The following is a 12310-nucleotide window of genomic DNA, read 5'->3' as shown; positions in this document are numbered from 1 at the left end:
AGACTTATCGAGGGTAGCTACTGGGATGTAAGTCGGGACTTGATCACTCCCGGCTGGGTCACCTGAGTGAGGGGTATGATGTTGCGAGACCCGAAACCCCGATGACCTTGGGATACATCACTGAGGATACGTCCCAGGTGCATCCATTTATGTATGTATTTTGTTATAGTTATAGGCCTACCAATAGGGAAACAAAGGCATTTTGGGGGTGAACTATTAATGGAAATAATTTGAGATCAGTTATGAATTATATTTCTCCATGTTTTCCTCTTATCATGTCTTCATATTCTGTATATCATATGTCCGTTTAGACAGAAATCCATAATCCTACTAGAAATGCGCCCCGTCTCTGTGTGTCTGTGTGTGTGCGTGTGTGTGTGCACGGTTGTAATGCACGTAACTCGAGAACGCCAGGTATCGAGTCGGTCGGACCCATGGTTTTCCAGAACCGACACGAAATGCTCTGGTCAGGCTCTGCCGGTGGGCCTAATAAGCCTATGTCCCCTCACCTCAAGTTGCTTCTATGGGCCATCGGCATGGAACAAGCTCCCTCTGTACCTTCGTCAGGCAGCCTCTGTAGACATTTTTAAAGCTCAGCTCAAGACCCACTTCTACAACATTGCCTTTAATTGATCTTTTTTTTTTTTTTTTTCATGTCCTCACTGAACTGCATTACTGCTTGTTTTTTAATGTCGTTGCCTTGCTTTTCTTTTATTCTCCATTGTTCTGTAAAGCACTTTGAGCTGCATTTCATGTCATGAAAGGTGCTATACAAATAAAGTTTAATTATTATTTTATTACCTGTGCAAAAACATTATTTATTTATTGATAGAAATAGTAATAGAAATAACCTATAAACTATACCTTTAAATTAACAGCCATTGATGTGGGATGCACACGCAGATTAGACTCACCAATGGACCGACATGAAACAACGGTCGGACATGCGGGCGAACATGCGCAGCTCCCGTGCATGCAGTTACGGCTGTATCCTTTCATTGCAGATCCTTATTTTGAAGGTCAACGGGTCCCGGACCTTGAACCGGAAGTAAACAACGCGATCATATTTATTAACGTAATCAATGAAAACCCCAGGCTGTGGCAGTGGCGGAATAATTAATAATAACCGGCAGTCAATGTGTAATGCATTGAAGCCTTGAATTAGTTCGTACCGTTTGTGTCCTGGTCTGGAACGATGCCGAGGTCCATCTGTTCCTCTTGTACGTGTGGACACTGTTGTCGTTGTCCAACATCCGTCTGACTACTGGTAGTACTGATACAGCTTCTCAGAGACCTGCTGGGAATATGACAGAGAGAGAGAGCGCAACCCAACCATCCGCTCCATGGACGGCAGTGACATCAAAGAAATCAAAGAAACTGAGGATTTCAAATATCTTGGATCATACGTAGTCAGTAGCAGAAAGGACTTCCTGACAAGGAAAGGACAGGCCTGGAGTGCTTGTAATAAGCTACATCTTATATGGCAGTCAGACATCTCAAGAGCTACCAAGATCAACCTGTTCAAAGCCTGTGTGGAAAGTATCCTTCTCTATGGTGCCGAAACATGGACAATGAATAAGGAGTTTCGGGATCGTCTTGACGGAACATACACAAGACTCCTCATGCGTGTCCAGAACCTCTCATGGAAGGACCATCCCACAAAAGCTCAGATTTATGGAGGCACCCCCCCCATCTCAGTTGTGGTGGCAGAAAGAAGACTCCGCTTTGCTGGACACTGCCACAGAGCAAAAGACCAGGTCATTTCGGATATTCTTCTGTGGAGACTACCCTGCCCATCAAGAGGAACACGACCTCTCACTTTTCCAGATGTCCTGAGTAGGGACACAGGACTGACTGTGAATGAACTTGGTGTGGCGATGAGCAACAGAGACCAGTGGAAGCAGCTTGTGTCGCAGATCTCGAGGGCACTCGAAGGATGATGATGACTGGTAGTACTGATACAGCTTCTCAGAGACCTGCTGGGAATATGACAGAGAGAGAGAGCGCAAACAATTGAAGCAGTGTTTTTTTTTTTTTTATATATTTTTTATCCCACGATTTTGTAACCCATTTTTCACCCCTGTGTCAATCATCTAATGTGATCCTGGGCTCTACACACCCTCCGCCAACCTGGGGAGAGCAACGGACTTAACTCATGCTTCCTTCATGCTTGAGTGTCCAAGTTGCTCCTTTCCACCTGACAGGGGGGAGTTTCCCTGGTTGGACGTAGCACTTGGAAGGAACACGTTATTCCAACCAGTTCCTTTCCCCTCCATCAGGCGCCCCGGCTGGCCAGGGGGAGGCAGTATAGAGACCAGGATTACTGCATGTTTTTGTGAGGGTACCTACCCTAGGGGACACGGGGAGAACATGCAAACTCCACACAGAAAGGCCCTTTCGCCAACCCCACCTTCGGGTATGGGCACTGATGGCGCGGAGGAGGAAACACGCCGCCAGCACCCACAGCGCCCCGAGCGGGAATCGAACCCAGGACCTTCTAGCTGTGAGGCGACAGCACTACCAACTGTGCCACCGTGCCCCATGGGAAGCAGTGTTTTTTACAGCAAATATGATTTAAATGTTAAAACGACCCCAAACATGTTTGAAAGTGAAATATTCCTTATAGCACAATATAGCGGTAATAGTGCATACTGTACAATCGGGGCGATTGTATTTTGTCTCCATGCACTTCTATTGTGACACTTAGATGGTGTCAAAGGTCATGTCTCACTGAGACACAGGATCTGACACAGATTTTGAACTGAAGATCAAGTTTCAATTAATCTCGAAGTGGTCAAGAGGTGCACGCCCATCCAAATGTAAAGATTCAATTCATCCCCTGAGCAAGCAGGCCGCAAAGAAGGAGCAGATCTACAAGCTCAAAACACTTTTGATGCTTTTGTGTGATGCTGCAGTATGATCAAGTGGAGATAAGAGTTTTTTGCCTGACAGCGATGATATATATAATGAAACATTCGATACACATTATGATTGATAAATCGTGCATCGTCCATATGGAGTCTTTTCCATGTTATTCTCGTTGTCTACTCTTCACCCCCTTCTTTCTTGCTTAAAACTGCAAATGATGTGATGTGAATTTCAGATGTGAAGACGTATAATTAATAAACTCAGTCCATAACAACAACTCATTCCAAAATGACGCCTCACGCCAAAATTGTCGAGCCTATAGACAAAGGCCAAGGTAGTTTCAATAACAACAAAAACAAAAAACTTAAACCACACTTTCATCAGTTCACTTTGTATAATCATACCTATTCTGTATAGGCGTATGCAAGGATTCAATGCGTTGTTCAGGTGTCGTATGTCTTGTCTCAGCTGGTCCACCTCCCTCTTGGACTGAACAACTTGCTCTTCATATTCACTGATGGTTTTTTCTCAAGCACACCAAAGATCTCCTCAGCAGCCGCCCTGGATAAACAATCTGAGCTGTTGTCTTCCTGACATTTTGCAGGATCACCGACTGACTGCTCTCTAATCATATCACTGTTTTACACAAATGACAAAATGTCACATGTACAAAGACTGAAGATAGTATTCTGGACTGCCTCTGAAAGTGTGGATTACTACACTGGCATGGACAGAAACCCTTCCCCCAGGAAGGGGAAGTCTGGAGCGCTCTGCTGGAACTTGACTCTACTGACCCCAGGGCCAAATTATCCATTGGGCCCTTGGCTCTCAGGGGGCCTTCGGGGAAATTGGACCGTGCTGTACTGGGTTTGAGGCCCTTCATTGGACCGTGCTGTACTGGGTTTGAGGCCCTTCATTGGTCGTTGATTTTGTTAAAGAGGGAGTGCCACAATTTTTGTAAAACTGTTGAATGTTGTTGTTTTGGTGGATATTGCATCTGCTTCCGGGTTAAGTGAAATGAGCAGGCTGAATTTACCGCTATAGTGACATCTGCATGCCAGGAAGATTCCTTTTGCTCCAAAGATTGCTACAGCGCCTGTATTTCAACTTATGAAAGAAACAAAAATGTGAACATGATGATGCCAATAAAGTCACGAAAGGACTATCAGATTAACGTCAATTTCTCCATCAAGTCTTTCTTAAAATACATTTTGTATTTGTGCGTAATTATTTTCGTAATCTTACTCAACCAATTATATCGAGCCAACATAAGTACTTCCGGCAGACTTCCCGGTGCTTTAACCCATTCTGACCTGAGATCAGATTCATACGAGGTTTTCCACTGGACACACACTGGTCTGATGAACCCATTCTGACCTGAGATCAGATTCTAAAAATGTCAGTCGTTCTTCGATTATTCAAAAATAGCAGACCTACAAGCTCGTATCGCGCCACTCGGTGGCGCGATATGAGCTTGTAGATCTGCTATTTTTCAATAGCTAAAGCATAACATGATGCCAACACCAAAATGGGTGCCCGTTAAAAATGGGTTAATCGCCACTGAGCAACTTCATAGAAATGAATATCTGCCTGATTATATATAACTCTATGGACCTGGTGGAGACCTGTGGTCTGGTTATATATAACTCTATGGACCTGGTGTAGACCTGTGGTCTGGTTATATATAACTCTATGGACCTGGTGGAGACCTGTGGTCTGGTTATATATAACTATGGACCTGGTGGAGACCTGTGGTCTGGTTATATATAACTCTATGGACCTGGTGGAGACCTGTGGTCTGGTTATATATAACTATAGACCTGGTGTAGACCTGTGGTCTGGTTATATATAACTATAGACCTGGTGTAGACCTGTGGTCTGGTTATATATAACTATAGACCTGGTGGAGACCTGTGGTCTGGTTATATATAACTCTATGGACCTGGTGGAGACCTGTGGTCTGGTTATATATAACTCTATGGACCTGGTGTAGACCTGTGGTCTGGTTATATATAACTCTATGGACCTGGTGGAGACCTGTGGTCTGGTTATATATAACTATGGACCTGGTGTAGACCTGTGGTCTGGTTATATATAACTCTATGGACCTGGTGGAGACCTGTGGTCTGGTTATATATAACTCTATGGACCTGGTGTAGACCTGTGGTCTGGTTATATATAACTCTATGGACCTGGTGGAGACCTGTGGTCTGGTTATATATAACTATGGACCTGGTGTAGACCTGTGGTCTGGTTATATATAACTCTATAGACCTGGTGGAGACCTGTGGTCTGGTTATATATAACTCTATGGACCTGGTGGAGACCTGTGGTCTGGTTATATATAACTCTATGGACCTGGTGTAGACCTGTGGTCTGGTTATATATAACTATGGACCTGGTGGAGACCTGTGGTCTGGTTATATATAACTATGGACCTGGTGTAGACCTGTGGTCTGGTTATATATAACTATAGACCTGGTGGAGACCTGTGGTCTGGTTATATATAACTCTATGGACCTGGTGGAGACCTGTGGTCTGGTTATATATAACTATGGACCTGGTGTAGACCTGTGGTCTGGTTATATATAACTATGGACCTGGTGGAGACCTGTGGTCTGGTTATATATAACTATGGACCTGGTGTAGACCTGTGGTCTGGTTATATATAACTATGGACCTGGTGTAGACCTGTGGTCTGGTTATATATAACTATGGACCTGGTGGAGACCTGTGGTCTGGTTATATATAACTATGGACCTGGTGTAGACCTGTGGTCTGGTTATATATAACTCTATGGACCTGGTGGAGACCTGTGGTCTGGTTATATATAACTCTATGGACCTGGTGGAGACCTGTGGTCTGGTTATATATAACTATGGACCTGGTGGAGACCTGTGGTCTGGTTATATATAACTCTATGGACCTGGTGGAGACCTGTGGTCTGGTTATATATAACTCTATGGACCTGGTGTAGACCTGTGGTCTGGTTATATATAACTATGGACCTGGTGGAGACCTGTGGTCTGGTTATATATAACTATGGACCTGGTGTAGACCTGTGGTCTGGTTATATATAACTCTATGGACCTGGTGTAGACCTGTGGTCTGGTTATATATAACTATGGACCTGGTGGAGACCTGTGGTCTGGTTATATATAACTCTATGGACCTGGTGGAGACCTGTGGTCTGGTTATATATAACTCTATGGACCTGGTGGAGACCTGTGGTCTGGTTATATATAACTCTATGGACCTGGTGTAGACCTGTGGTCTGGTTATATATAACTCTATGGACCTGGTGTAGACCTGTGGTCTGGTTATATATAACTCTATGGACCTGGTGGAGACCTGTGGTCTGGTTATATATAACTCTATGGACCTGGTGGAGACCTGTGGTCTGGTTATATATAACTATGGACCTGGTGGAGACCTGTGGTCTGGTTATATATAACTCTATGGACCTGGTGGAGACCTGTGGTCTGGTTATATATAACTCTATGGACCTGGTGTAGACCTGTGGTCTGGTTATATATAACTCTATGGACCTGGTGGAGACCTGTGGTCTGGTTATATATAACTCTATGGACCTGGTGGAGACCTGTGGTCTGGTTATATATAACTATGGACCTGGTGTAGACCTGTGGTCTGGTTATATATAACTCTATGGACCTGGTGGAGACCTGTGGTCTGGTTATATATAACTCTATGGACCTGGTGGAGACCTGTGGTCTGGTTATATATAACTCTATGGACCTGGTGGAGACCTGTGGTCTGGTTATATATAACTCTATGGACCTGGTGTAGACCTGTGGTCTGGTTATATATAACTCTATGGACCTGGTGGAGACCTGTGGTCTGGTTATATATAACTATGGACCTGGTGGAGACCTGTGGTCTGGTTATATATAACTCTATGGACCTGGTGTAGACCTGTGGTCTGGTTATATATAACTCTATGGACCTGGTGTAGACCTGTGGTCTGGTTATATATAACTATGGACCTGGTGGAGACCTGTGGTCTGGTTATATATAACTCTATGGACCTGGTGGAGACCTGTGGTCTGGTTATATATAACTCTATGGACCTGGTGGAGACCTGTGGTCTGGTTATATATAACTCTATGGACCTGGTGGAGACCTGTGGTCTGGTTATATATAACTCTATGGACCTGGTGGAGACCTGTGGTCTGGTTATATATAACTATGGACCTGGTGTAGACCTGTGGTCTGGTTATATATAACTATGGACCTGGTGTAGACCTGTGGTCTGGTTATATATAACTATGGACCTGGTGTAGACCTGTGGTCTGGTTATATATAACTCTATGGACCTGGTGGAGACCTGTGGTCTGGTTATATATAACTATGGACCTGGTGGAGACCTGTGGTCTGGTTATATATAACTCTATGGACCTGGTGTAGACCTGTGGTCTGGTTATATATAACTATGGACCTGGTGTAGACCTGTGGTCTGGTTATATATAACTATGGACCTGGTGTAGACCTGTGGTCTGGTTATATATAACTCTATGGACCTGGTGTAGACCTGTGGTCTGGTTATATATAACTATGGACCTGGTGTAGACCTGTGGTCTGGTTATATATAACTCTATGGACCTGGTGGAGACCTGTGGTCTGGTTATATATAACTATGGACCTGGTGGAGACCTGTGGTCTGGTTATATATAACTCTATGGACCTGGTGTAGACCTGTGGTCTGGTTATATATAACTATGGACCTGGTGTAGACCTGTGGTCTGGTTATATATAACTATGGACCTGGTGGAGACCTGTGGTCTGGTTATATATAACTCTATGGACCTGGTGTAGACCTGTGGTCTGGTTATATATAACTCTATGGACCTGGTGGAGACCTGTGGTCTGGTTATATATAACTATGGACCTGGTGGAGACCTGTGGTCTGGTTATATATAACTCTATGGACCTGGTGGAGACCTGTGGTCTGGTTATATATAACTCTATGGACCTGGTGGAGACCTGTGGTCTGGTTATATATAACTCTATGGACCTGGTGTAGACCTGTGGTCTGGTTATATATAACTCTATGGACCTGGTGGAGACCTGTGGTCTGGTTATATATAACTATGGACCTGGTGGAGACCTGTGGTCTGGTTATATATAACTCTATGGACCTGGTGTAGACCTGTGGTCTGGTTATATATAACTCTATGGACCTGGTGGAGACCTGTGGTCTGGTTATATATAACTATAGACCTGGTGGAGACCTGTGGTCTGGTTATATATAACTATGGACCTGGTGTAGACCTGTGGTCTGGTTATATATAACTATGGACCTGGTGTAGACCTGTGGTCTGGTTATATATAACTCTATGGACCTGGTGGAGACCTGTGGTCTGGTTATATATAACTATGGACCTGGTGTAGACCTGTGGTCTGGTTATATATAACTATGGACCTGGTGTAGACCTGTGGTCTGGTTATATATAACTCTATGGACCTGGTGGAGACCTGTGGTCTGGTTATACATAACTCTATGGACCTGGTGGAGACCTGTGGTCTGGTTATATATAACTATGGACCTGGTGGAGACCTGTGGTCTGGTTATATATAACTATGGACCTGGTGGAGACCTGTGGTCTGGTTATATATAACTATGGACCTGGTGTAGACCTGTGGTCTGGTTATATATAACTCTATGGACCTGGTGGAGACCTGTGGTCTGGTTATATATAACTATGGACCTGGTGTAGACCTGTGGTCTGGTTATATATAACTATGGACCTGGTGTAGACCTGTGGTCTGGTTATATATAACTATGGACCTGGTGGAGACCTGTGGTCTGGTTATATATAACTCTATGGACCTGGTGGAGACCTGTGGTCTGGTTATATATAACTATGGACCTGGTGTAGACCTGTGGTCTGGTTATATATAACTCTATGGACCTGGTGGAGACCTGTGGTCTGGTTATATATAACTATGGACCTGGTGGAGACCTGTGGTCTGGTTATATATAACTCTATGGACCTGGTGGAGACCTGTGGTCTGGTTATATATAACTCTATGGACCTGGTGGAGACCTGTGGTCTGGTTATATATAACTATAGACCTGGTGTAGACCTGTGGTCTGGTTATATATAACTATGGACCTGGTGGAGACCTGTGGTCTGGTTATATATAACTCTATGGACCTGGTGGAGACCTGTGGTCTGGTTATATATAACTATAGACCTGGTGGAGACCTGTGGTCTGGTTATATATAACTTTATGGACCTGGTGGAGACCTGTGGTCCAAGGAAAAGTGTTTTTTTGTTGAAATAACAATTCTATATGGTGCACGTCACAAACGCAACATCCACACAAAACTTGGCACCAACAAGGGTCTGCCAACAGAATAGCCACAGCAGGGACCACGTGTGCCCCCAGGGGCCCCACCAGGAGGGGCCCCACCAGGAGCTCCTGTGTTCCCCCAGGGGCCCCACCAGGAGGGGCCCCACCAGGAGCTCCTGTGTGCCACATGGCGCACCATTGCTCCAGTCTGCACCAAACTTGGCATACAAACACTGTGGCCACACACACACACACACACACACACACACACACACACACACACACACACACACACACACACACACACACACACACACACACACACACACACACACACACACACACACACACACACACACACACACACACACACACACACACACACACACACACACACACACACACACACACACCAATCTACAATTTGAGTAAAAATGTGTATAAAAAAGAAATACAAAGTAATTAACACTGTTTAAGTGCCAGGGACGTTATCCCGTCTTGCAGTCTTTGTAATGGATGCCACCGGCGTTAAGACGTCCTCCCTTGGGAATTAAAACAAAATATATATTTATTTGAAAATTCCTCTAATCTGGTGTACAGGTGATGACATGCACATTACATGCATAATATAATTACAAATTCTTTCTTTCTTTATAATGGGAGAATTGGCACTCAGAGCCTAAACTGGTGACCACCAGGTGGCGCTGAAAGAGTTTTAAATTTGATATATTTAAAGAAGGACTAATGTTTAGGAAATAGTTAGCCCCCTCTGGTGGATGCTTAGCCCTCCATAAGCCTAGCCCCCCCCCATAGTCACCCCAGCTACAATTTCCTGGAGCCGTTGCTGGCTTTTTGATGAATTGAACAATGTGGACCCTGTTGTAAACAAGTGTAATGCTTAATTGGGTCGTCCACTCACAGTTGACAGTCTTTGTATTGAGTTTGTGCTTAAAATGTACTGTAAATTCTACAAACTGTTAATAAATATTTCAATCAATCAATCAAAAGGCTCTCATACTCCAAAGTTAAAATGTACAGTCAGTAAGTAAAGACAGACATTATGCAAAACAGTGCAATGTTTGAGATACAACCAGGCTATGTTTCTATGACCTACTTTCCAAGGTATTGTATAACATGAAGCTAAAGCATAATATTGCACTATAGCCTAATAATGATTTCTACTACCAATTATAGTCCTTACCCGTTCAAATATATGAAAGCCAAAATATGTACAGTGTGGGTACAGTGATGTAATAGATCATATTATTGATCAAGGTTCAAGGTTGTTTATTAGTGTCCCCGAAGGGCAAAAGGTTTTACAGCAGGTCATAAGGCTTGAAACACATACATACATCAGTCAGACCAAAGTTATTGCTGCTGTATGTATGATGTGTGTATTTTGTGGTGTAATCAGTCTGGTGTCAGAGGCACGTTGCCTGTGTGGGGTGCATACGTTGGTTAGATATACAAACAGTCCTACAGTCATTAGTCGGACAACACCGTTGCTCCCGACATGCGCTGCAGGTTGAAACTAACCGCTGCATGTTAAAAATCATGTGCCAATATTTCCCACCCATCCACCCCATCTGCCGGACTATTAGATTACTTTAGGAATACGGTGCTCAGCAGTTATGCCGGCTGTATGCATGCCCGCCCGCGGTGAGTTGGTAAATGGGCGACTCGTAGTTCGAATGGTGATCATTAATCATGATTAATATTTTTTTAAAGCTGTGATTAATCTGAATCTGATTACAATCTTACCAAAATGGGACTGATCGAGGGTGTTGAGCTAGTAGAACATTGGCTATTTTCACAATGTTTGCCTCTGTCCGATATTATTATTTGACAATCTGGCCAATGTTTGACCAGATCCAGATGCAGTTGTGGTAATGTGCAGTTAGTTTTGAGGTCTCAAAGGTCCTTAAAATGCTACCCCCGACCCACAGATTAGGCCACTGTTCGGCATAGTACAGGTTCTGTAGAGGCTGTCCGTCTCCTGTAGGTGAAGCCAGAGGCTGCAGTTTGATTGTAAAAGATGGTTCACAATGACTTTAGTTTTTCCAGTTTCAAGGCTGTATTTGTATAGTCCTACATCAAGGTTCAACAAAGTTATTAATTATCATCAATACTAAAGTTAAAGGCATGTGAAATTCATTGTGTGCTAAAAAACAACAACACAGCAGCTTTGCATAGTCTCAAGTCAAAAGTTATTTGTTAAATGTGGTCATAAGAGTAACACATATGTTTGCACAGTATCAGCATCCCAACTTTGTGTCATTAAATGATCTTAATTCAATATATCTTCTCAAGACATGTGAATGTCTTCTTACCAGGAGATTCAGCCCATGCAGCCAATTGCACCGGCTGTATCCCTGGGTCTCTACTGCCTCCCCCTGGCCAGCCGGGACGCCTGATGGAGGGGAAAGGAACTGGTCTCTATACTGCCTCCCCCTGGTCAGCCGGGACGCCTGATGGAGGGGAAAGGAACTGGACGCCTGATGGAGGGGAAAGGAACTGGACGCCTGATGGAGGGGAAAGGAACTGGACGCCTGATGGAGGGGAAAGGAACTGGTCTCTATACTGCCTCCCCCTGGTCAGCCGGGGCGCCTGATGGAGGGGAAAGGAACTGGCTGGAATAATGTGTTCCTTCCTGTGCTACGTCTAACCGGGAAACTCCCTGAAAATGTGTTGGTTTAGCATGTTGTCCATATGACTTGCCTATGTAGTTGGGGGAAAACCAGGAGTGACATACTGTATCTGTAGCCTATATCACATTGGCTATGTTTGAATAGCCAACTTATTAAAAGTGAAGCTGCACCTCATTTGGCCCCCTCCCCTGCGGGTCCCCTGCGGGTCCCCTGCGGGTCCCCTGCGGGTCCCCGGACCTCACTTTGAGAACCACTGCTTCTTCCACCACTGCATAAAGACTAAGGGCAATATCTAAACTTATTTGACATTTTTTACCATTTTGAAAAACCTGTTCAAATAGTTCTAATAGCCGGTCTACAAGCTCACAACGTGTCAATGTAGCTAGTTGAACTATTTTAAAACATTTTTCTCAAATCTAAATAGTAAAAAATGGCAAATACGTTTAGGGATAAGACGTAGCAGATAAAGGGCCCTAGAG

The sequence above is a fragment of the Protomyctophum parallelum genome (assembly GCF_964188405.1).
Source record: "Protomyctophum parallelum genome assembly, chromosome: 5".
Taxonomy (NCBI): Eukaryota; Metazoa; Chordata; class Actinopteri; order Myctophiformes; family Myctophidae; genus Protomyctophum; species Protomyctophum parallelum.
Note: the sequence above shows the minus strand (reverse complement) of the source record.